Source organism: Pyrus communis, chromosome 16 (assembly GCF_963583255.1).
Source record: "Pyrus communis chromosome 16, drPyrComm1.1, whole genome shotgun sequence".
Classification (NCBI taxonomy): domain Eukaryota; kingdom Viridiplantae; phylum Streptophyta; class Magnoliopsida; order Rosales; family Rosaceae; genus Pyrus; species Pyrus communis.
Window position 1 is genome coordinate 19,138,345 of NC_084818.1, and position 9,055 is coordinate 19,147,399.

At 38.7% G+C, this 9,055-nt stretch overlaps 1 pseudogene; it reads right to left on the reverse strand.

Annotated features, from left to right (window-relative positions):
• Window positions 1-4,197: 4,197 nt before the first annotated feature.
• Window positions 4,198-8,177, reverse strand: LOC137719923 (extradiol ring-cleavage dioxygenase-like; annotated as a pseudogene).
• Window positions 8,178-9,055: the final 878 nt, after the last annotated feature.

The window sequence follows — 9,055 nt, forward strand, 5'->3', positions numbered from 1 at the left end:
ATTCACACACACTAGTAAAACTGCTTGCAAGTCACAATCTTTCACATAGTTTTTCCTAAAGTGTACAAATGCCCCTCAGCTGATGCCATAGACAACAAAGAAAACAGCAATCAAAGAATCAAGCTACCAAGGCAAATAATGTTTAATTGGTACTTCCTACGGCACCGGCTTCTTTCCTATGTGGGAAACCATGGACCAAACTAGCATGGAAGTCCTTAGATCTTTCATGAACTGGTACATTTTTAAGCTGGACATTCGTATGACGAGCAATGTGATCAACTTTATATGACCATATCAAGAAAGGGGGATTTGTTGCACTCACCAGACAATGATGCATTATGATCTCCATTTGTAGCGATCCTTGCAATTATCATGCCTTCAAATCCGTAAGTTCACTCAGGAAAGACTAATTAATTTGATCTTACCTTTGGAGATACCCAATTGATCACACTTTCCAGAACCAAATCCATAAACTTCATCTCCTGAAACACGTGCAACATATTGATTGCAGAAAACATCATACACTACGACAAATGGGTTATATCGATTAAAGGGAATGACTTCTTATAGTACAAAAATCCAAAGCTTTAAGCATGTAACGAAACATATGCACTTGCATAAATCAACTTAACTACACATGTGAAAAGATCCCTTGCATCTGAAAACAAGCATACGGAAATATACGATGAGTGTTACTAACCCTCCTCTAATTGTAAACAATGGGCTTAATTATACACACTGACCAATAATCAGTAAAATAACCATTAAAATGCATCAAATTGATTAACATTTCAGCTGACCAAATGCAGAAAGAACCAACTTTTTCCATCATACAAAGCCAAGCTCACAACCGAACCCGCTAAATTGCACAGATCGGAACCAGATCTAATCTTTACAAACCAGAATCGTAATAAACCTTAAAAATCAGACTTTGTTCCCAAGCACAAATTAAACTAGAGAAACCAAGAAAACTAACTTATTTTCTCATAATCATCCTATTTTCCCAGAACATTGAAATTTTCCATGGAAAAATCAAGAAAATGAACCTGGAGATGCAGCGGCTATGGGAGAAGATCGAGATCGAACCTGGCGACGCAGCAGCTACGGGAGAAGATCAAGATCAAACCTGGAGATGCAGCTGCTACGGGAGAAGATGAGGAGGAAGGCTACGGGAAAAGGTAGCAGCAGGTAGAGAAGATGGAACGAAGAAGATAGAATTTTAGGGTTTGTTTTTGGATGGTGTAAATATTGAAAAAGATAAGGGGTATTTTTGTCTTAAAATGTTATAATTTTGTGTTCCACGGATGTGGAACGAGTCGTTCCACGGGGGAGGCGGAACCAAAATTCACCCAAAATTCGTCTCGCAGGACAGCGCGTTCCACCCATTTTGGGCACACCAAACGTGGGATGGAACGTCTCGTCCCACTCCGTTTTGTCCCGTCCCACGTACCAAACGGTACCTTTCAAAACCAAACGCACCGAGTCATATGATGTCTCATATACTATGACTTCTAAAGATGGCGAGAGCCAGAAAGAGCCAAGGTATTGGTTTTTTTTTTTTTGGGAAATATTTTAAAATCAGACGATGTTTTAATTTTCACACAGAAATAGGACAAATCGACCATGCACATTATGTATAAAATCAAAATTATTAAAATACCCACATATAAATGGGTTATTCCTCTCATTTTCTTATTTCTCTCTCTTCCTTCCTCTCTCTCCTCTCACTTTCTCTCTCTACTCTCTCTCCATTCCTCAGATCTTTGACCTCTAATTTTGAAGCGATGGAAGTCCAAAGAGAGGCGAGAAGATTGAGCTGGGCTTTGGGTTCACCTCATACCTCTGATTTCGAACAAAAGGATGCAAGAGAGAGGTGAGAAGAGTGGGCTCGGTTTTGTACCATATTTTATGTTTTGGCCGAAAAGTTCTGTTTTTTCCGACGACTAAAGCTTCGGCAAGCATAGTAAGGTAGGGTGTTTAGTTTCAAGTTTCTTCATCAATGATTTATGGAATAAATTGGTTGTTTGTAAGATGAATTAATACTTAGAAATTAAATTAGGGTTTGTGTTTCATGTTGGGGCGATGGGTTATGGAATAAATTTCATGTTTTGATGTGCTACAAGAATGGGATGGAACAATTTCTGGTCAAGTGTTCAATTGCAGAAATTTGTGAAAATTTCCGTAATGTGCATGCGGTGCGCATATGGTGTGCATTATGGCTACATCTTAATATGAAAAGCGGAAATGTTCACTAGTTATAATGCACGTATGTTGTGCCCCAGAATTTATAATGCACGTATGTTGTGCCCCAGAATTTAGCGAGTATGACCATAACCTAGTTGGCCTCAGCGAAATACAAAATTAAGAAAAACTTAGAGGATGTTAAGGGTCATGCGTGTTCGTGAAATAATGACAATGAGTATCATGTTTTCCACGTGCACGATTAAGCGGTGGTTGATATACGTAACAAGACTGTCACTGTAACCTTATATACATAACAATTATGTTTTAATTGTATCCCCTATATCAATATGTTGTCGTTAAAATTTCTCTCGTTCTATGCATATTATGTGCATGTACTGTACATTTATGGGCATGTGGTGTGCATATAGTGTATTATGAGTAGATGTTGTGTATTTACATCTTTGATACTCTTCGCATTAACGTAGTTTACTGCTTTTTCCTTTGATTCAAAGGCAGACCCTGAAAAACAAAAAAAAACGAACGAGTTCATGAAATAATATATTAAGAAAAATTACATTTATTAGCACTTCAAAATCTCATGCATTCCTTTTAAGTTAAAGGCCATTGGCGTGAAGAATAATTACTGGGTTGAGAATTATGACCCAAACCTGTATTTCATGACCAGGCTCATTTTCTCAAAGCGTGTATATGCGTGTCCATCGCAGAGACACAGAGAGATGAACAACGGCAAGATGCTACCCTTGAGTTTCTGTTGGAAGAATTAGAACAATGATGTTTGGCATGAGCTCAAGAGCCTTATAGATAAACTTGTTTGTCACGCCTGCTTTAACCCCGAAAGTAGGGTTTAACCCCATTATCTGCATAATAAACAGAGTTTGAGAGGCAGAAACAATTGACACAAGGCTTCAGGAACACAAACGTCTGTCAAGTAAAAAAAATGCCCCAATTTCTTATCAATTGTGACACTGTCGGTAACTCTTTTGGTGCAACAGTCATCCAATCTCTCCTCTCAAAATTGAAATGTTATGCCAAATGAAAGATCACAAAACAAAATTCAGTTTCCAAGTTCGTCTTAAATCCTATAAAATGCACGCACACAACAGCCTAAAATTGAACATTAGAATGTGGCATATGGAAGGAATCGCGAGATAAAAGTAATAACAAAACTTTTTGAAGCAAAAATGATGATGAACGGTAACCAAGATCCTTGAATACTTCGTAAGTCGTAAGTGCAAGTTGTCGAAATTGCATTCCACTGTAACTACAAACCTTATAAAACCCAACCCAGAAATTCCATACGCATTCATCATTGTAGGCAAGCAAGATTTATGCACTTGCATATCTCCTAGGATATTATTAGCCAGTTTACTTCCCGAAACAAAGTTAATCAATCTTTATTTCCAAAACAGTTGAGTACTTGATCAAAATATAGGGCAAATACATCCTTACCGTATCTCCATTCTTTACATACCAGTGGAGCTTATCAGGAAGCTGCATATTCAGAATTATGCTTTCAGAATTCTTCAAGGATAAGGATTCAACGTTCAACACCTTAGGTTTAACAAAGGCAATTTGTGCAGACCAGATAAATTTAAAGGTAATGGGGTTGGTTGAATCCATTGCATAAATAAACAACATCCACAGCATTGTGTGAATACGGAGTCTGTTGGGTGATTCTATAGCAAGTCATAATACAGAATCACTGAGGATACGATATTTGTTGGGTGAATACTGTGTTCATGTCTTTTGAAAGGGAGCAAAAGTTTTAGTTTCTTCTCAATAAAATTAAGCAGAAATCCTAAAGGCCATTGAGTGATATTAAGATTCAGCTGCAATTAAAGGAGAAGCACATCTCACTTGCACACTTTACATAATATTCATTAATACACAATCATTCATCCACAGCAGTTTTATTAACATGCTTGACCTGCGGGAGCAGCGTCGGCAGACACATGCACTATTACAATCTTCAAATGGCAGTGCTGCAAGTTCTCAGTTCAAGGCACGCGATGTAAACTGATAGGAGGCATACGAAAAAGCACCGAGCCCCAAGCTGTCCTGGATTTGCTCAGCCTTTGCATCTGGACCAGCAGTCCCCACCGCTACATGCAACGGGTAGAAGTGATCCGGCCAAGGGTGCGCCATTTTCGCATGTGGCGCCTTCTCCACATACTCGTTCACATCCTCGTACCTTCCTTCTAGAAGAGCTTCCTTGATCCACGTGCCAAACTCGAGAGCCCAAGGGACGACACATGCATTGCTCTTTGTCTCCCTCTTCAACGCCCTTAAGTTGTGAGTGGCGCTGCTTGACCCCACTATAAGGACGCCCTCCTCCTTAAGGGGAGCCAGCGCCCTCCCCATGTTGTCAGGCCCGGCCCAGGCCCAGTGTAAGTAGGGCGATCATCTGGGGTCCAAAAAAATTGGGAGTACCAAAATTATTAGGGTGACATATTTATATATGTTTTTATAAGAATATAAATATATAAAATTTGGTTTAGTGACAAAGAAATTTAACTAGAACTGGTGGTTTTGTTGTTTAAAATGAATAAAGAGGTCTTAGGTTTCAAACACCATTTGTGCTTATTTACATTCTAATTTTTACAAATTTCTTTTCATAACAGTATAAATTTATAAAATTTGGCTAAATGATCAAGAAGTTTAATTAGAAGCAATGGTTTTTGTTGTTTAAAATTAACGAGAGGTCCTATGACAGCCTGTCCCGAATTATTTGTAATGTTAGTGTGACAAGACGATTTTGCCCTGGACGTTAATTAGCATTGTAGGGTGTTTGATTTGTTTTGGTTGGTGGGCTACCATTTGGACCACACACACACTCACACACACCCTTGTGACTCCCTTTCTCTTCTTTCTCTCGGATTTCCTCCCTTTTCCCTTGCAAGTGTACGGACGAACTTCAAAACCAACCTTTCACGCACGGATCGACGTCTAGAAGGTAAGATTCAAACTCCTTGCAAGCTCCTGAGTACATCCATACCATTTTTAGAACTTGAAACCCTCGAAAACCCGAGAACCCAAGAACCCAGTTTTCATGCACTGTTTATGCATACGTAAATACAAAGGTTTAAGAGGATTCTAAGGTTATTGTGAGCTTTAAGACACTCTCACGAAGCTCGGAGAAGCATTTTGGAAGAAATTGGACGTCAGGAAACTCGAGAATAGTGAATTGCAGAGGTGACCGGAATATTGCGATTTTTCCAACGATATTCCATCTTTTTTGGGGCTTCAAACAGGTAAGGGAATGTTCTACAAGTTATGAGCTTTAATTTGGTACTGATTTCATGAAATTTGGATGAAAAACGACTGAGATTTAAAGGTTTAAAGTTTTTCCCAGTTTCCAGCGACGGCGACGGAGTCTGACGACTAGCCGAAGAAGAAAGGGGAATATTCCGTTAAGATTAATGGAATATTCATAACGGTAGTTAACGTCATCAGGTTAGTTTTAACGGAATATGCTTGCTTTTGGACGAAATATTCCCTAACGCCGTTAGGGATTCCGTCTGTGTGCCATGCACATGCCTGCGCGTGGCCGGTGCGTGGGGATGCATGAGACCTCAGAAAATTATTTTAAAAATATGAGGATGTTCGTGAGGTTGAGTAGATCACGTTGGTATATTCAAACACCCCATTTGAGCATTGTATGAGAAGTTATTACCTAGTTTTGGTTATGTGCATTAAATTGACTTTTATATAGTTGTTTCACATATAGGTGAGACCTATCCTGAAGACGAGCGCAATCACTCAAGGCTCAGGGGTTACGACCCTTCCACATATCAGTGAGTGGGCTTTTGGTTTTCTGTATATACCTATATACTTGAGAATTTTCCCAGAAAATGAAATTGAATGTTTATATGTTTTAAATGCCAGGCATAGTCTTTGCCTATTTAATTATGCATTAGTAATTGCACATATGTATGTTGGTGCTGCGGACGCACAGGTAAGTGCCAAGTAAGTTATAGTTTATGGTTGTAACTAGTGTTTATGTAAAAATTGAGGATTATGTGAAATGTTTAGAGAGCTCATTAACATGCACCCTGGTGTTAGTGCTCTGCCAGAGTTGAGGGCCTAGGCTTCACGTAATTGTTCACCTCTCGCACCACACACGCTCAACTTGGATCCAAGGCAGGTGCTAGCCTGTCGTACATACCACTTTAGGTGGTTCCGACTTGTAGGTGGCTTGCGATACTTGCACAGCCCTCATGCGATTGTAGAACTATAGCCTATTTATTTACACCCAGCTTGTCGTACAAACCACTTTAGGTGGTTCCAACTCGTGTGCAGGCATATTGTTGATGAGATAGATATATATAGTTGCTGAGATGTGGATTTGAGCTCTGTAATCAACCTTACAGGTCACGTTAGGTTACTCCGGCTGACATATCATTTGCATTGATTTATATCACCTGGATTACATATTTCATATTGACATATTTGGCATGGCATATTCATGATTAAAGCTTGTTGAGCATGGTTTTGAGATGCAAATATGTTCTATTTTCTGGGAAATTGTACAGGTTTTACGACGAGGGGTTACTAGCTTTGATAATTGAAATGGTTTTGAAAAGCTTTGTTTTTGCCCACTCACACTTTCTGTTTTGCGCCCCTCCAGGTTTTAGGTAGAAGTACTTTGGCGGCTCACGAGGACTTGATGGTGGTTCTAATAGACCATCACAAACGTAGGATCACCTTTGGGTGTTGTGTAATTAGTATTCGTCCTACTGGATTGCACTTAGGCTTTTTGTGCTCTGATATTGTTTATCACACTTAGTCTTACACTAGCATATTACTTTAACTAGTTTATCTAGTAGTTTGGTTTTTATTTATTTGCTTTTCTATTATTATTTTTACTTCCGCACTGTGCACATGGCTATGTCACTCTCACATGATGGGCAACACGCCTTGATTTCGGTCGGGGTGTGTCAGGTCCTAAGTTCGAAATGCTATGTGCATGTTTATTTTTTTCAATTTTTACAAATTTTTGTTTGGTTGTTAATTTATTTACTAGCTAGTAGCTAAGTGGGTTGCTATTTTTAAATATATGTTCCAATTCAAGTCTAATCTTTAGCAAAAAATAATGCGTAGACTAAATTTTTAGACCAAATTTGCAAATAATATTACGTGTCATCAAAAGGTTTAATTTAGTGTTCATTCATTACTTATACATATCCTTAAAGGCTCAAAAACATTAGCATTTTTTTAGTCTTATATTGATGAGGTTAGTAAATAAGAAAAAACAACTCACAATTTATACAAAAACACTTTACAAGTTCAGATGGAAAACAAAACTCATATTCTATCTACTTGAAAGCTGAAGTTTTTTAGTTTCCTTCTCTTGATACAAAATAAATTAATTATTCCGTATTTCTAAATTATTGAGTTTGAAGTGTTTTTCTAAATATAATTTTATCGATGTTTTACGTGTGAAAACAAATATTCTTTTATATGAAATGAGAGCACATTTTTTGACGTCACTTCGAGCCTAAAAAATCTCTGGACTGGGCCTGCATGTTGTAGTGGTAGGTGGCGTCCCTCTCTGGCTAAACCGACAACTGGAAAACCGGGACGTCTTCCTCCGGGTACATCAACATGAGCGGGACCCATGCGTCGTGGTCGAGCCCCCACTTACTGTCCACATCTGTGGGGCCGAAGCCGGACGACGTAAACAGCTGCTTGACGAGGTTGGCGAGGTAGGGGGAGCTGGGGGTAGGGTACTTGATCATGTACATGGATTTGGGGAAGCCATAGAAGTCATAGATGGTGTCATGCCAGCCGGAAATGGAGTTGACGATGGGGATGCTGGTTTCCCAGTGTCCAGAGATGATGAGAATGGAGGTGTGTTTGTGAGGATAGACCGTTTCCGTCCAAGGCTGGAGGAATTTTTTGGTCGGAAGCGACTCGTCAATGCTCAGCGTAGGCGATCCGTACGATAGGTAGAATGTGTCATTCACCATCATAAGAATCTTTTTCCTTTTTCGTTGAGAATTGAATTACCACAAAAATGAAAACCCAACAGCAAGAAATTTCTTCGATTTGGGAATTTGGAATTTGGGAATTTGATTTGGGATAAGGGGATTTGGATCCTCGCCAGATCCCCTCCCTAGGGATCAATGCATGTGGACTGTTGATCAAAAATCGTGCGGCCACAATTTTTTTCTTTTTTATATTTTTCACGCAAAACGAGGCTACTTTACTTTAAAAATATAAAAAGCATTTAATTGTGGTAGCATGATTTTTTATCAACGGTCCACGTGCGTTGATCCCTAGGATCCCTAGGGAGGGGATTCGGTGAGGATCCAAATCTGGGATAAGGAATAGGTATAGAAACCCTTTTCCTTATTGAATATTATTATAGTGATAGGTCGTAATCCAGGTTTGGTGAATGGGACTGGGATCACCTTTAGATCCTTTGCTGAGCAACCTGAGCAAAACATCACAACCTTTCATTTTCATCTTGTCTTGTTTTACGTGAAAATTTCACCTTTTAAATTTATTTTTGGCCACAAGATAAAAAATAGAAGGATATGATGTTTTGCTAAGTTTGCATTCGTATCTGCTTCGGTCATTTTTCAATATAGATAGGTTTTTTTTTATTAGCACCCCACAATATGTTGAATACACCCCTCATTAAAATTTAATATTAAATGACTTACATACCTAATATGTAATGTCAATTTCGACCTTATAATGTTTAAAAAAAAAAAAAAAAAATCCAAATTACTTTTCACATGCATATCCCGAGTTTATTTATCTTCTTCAACTCTCAAAACCACGCTCATCAACGTTTCAGAAGCTTTGCATGAGGTAAGACTTCGTATTTTCATTGTTTTAGTGA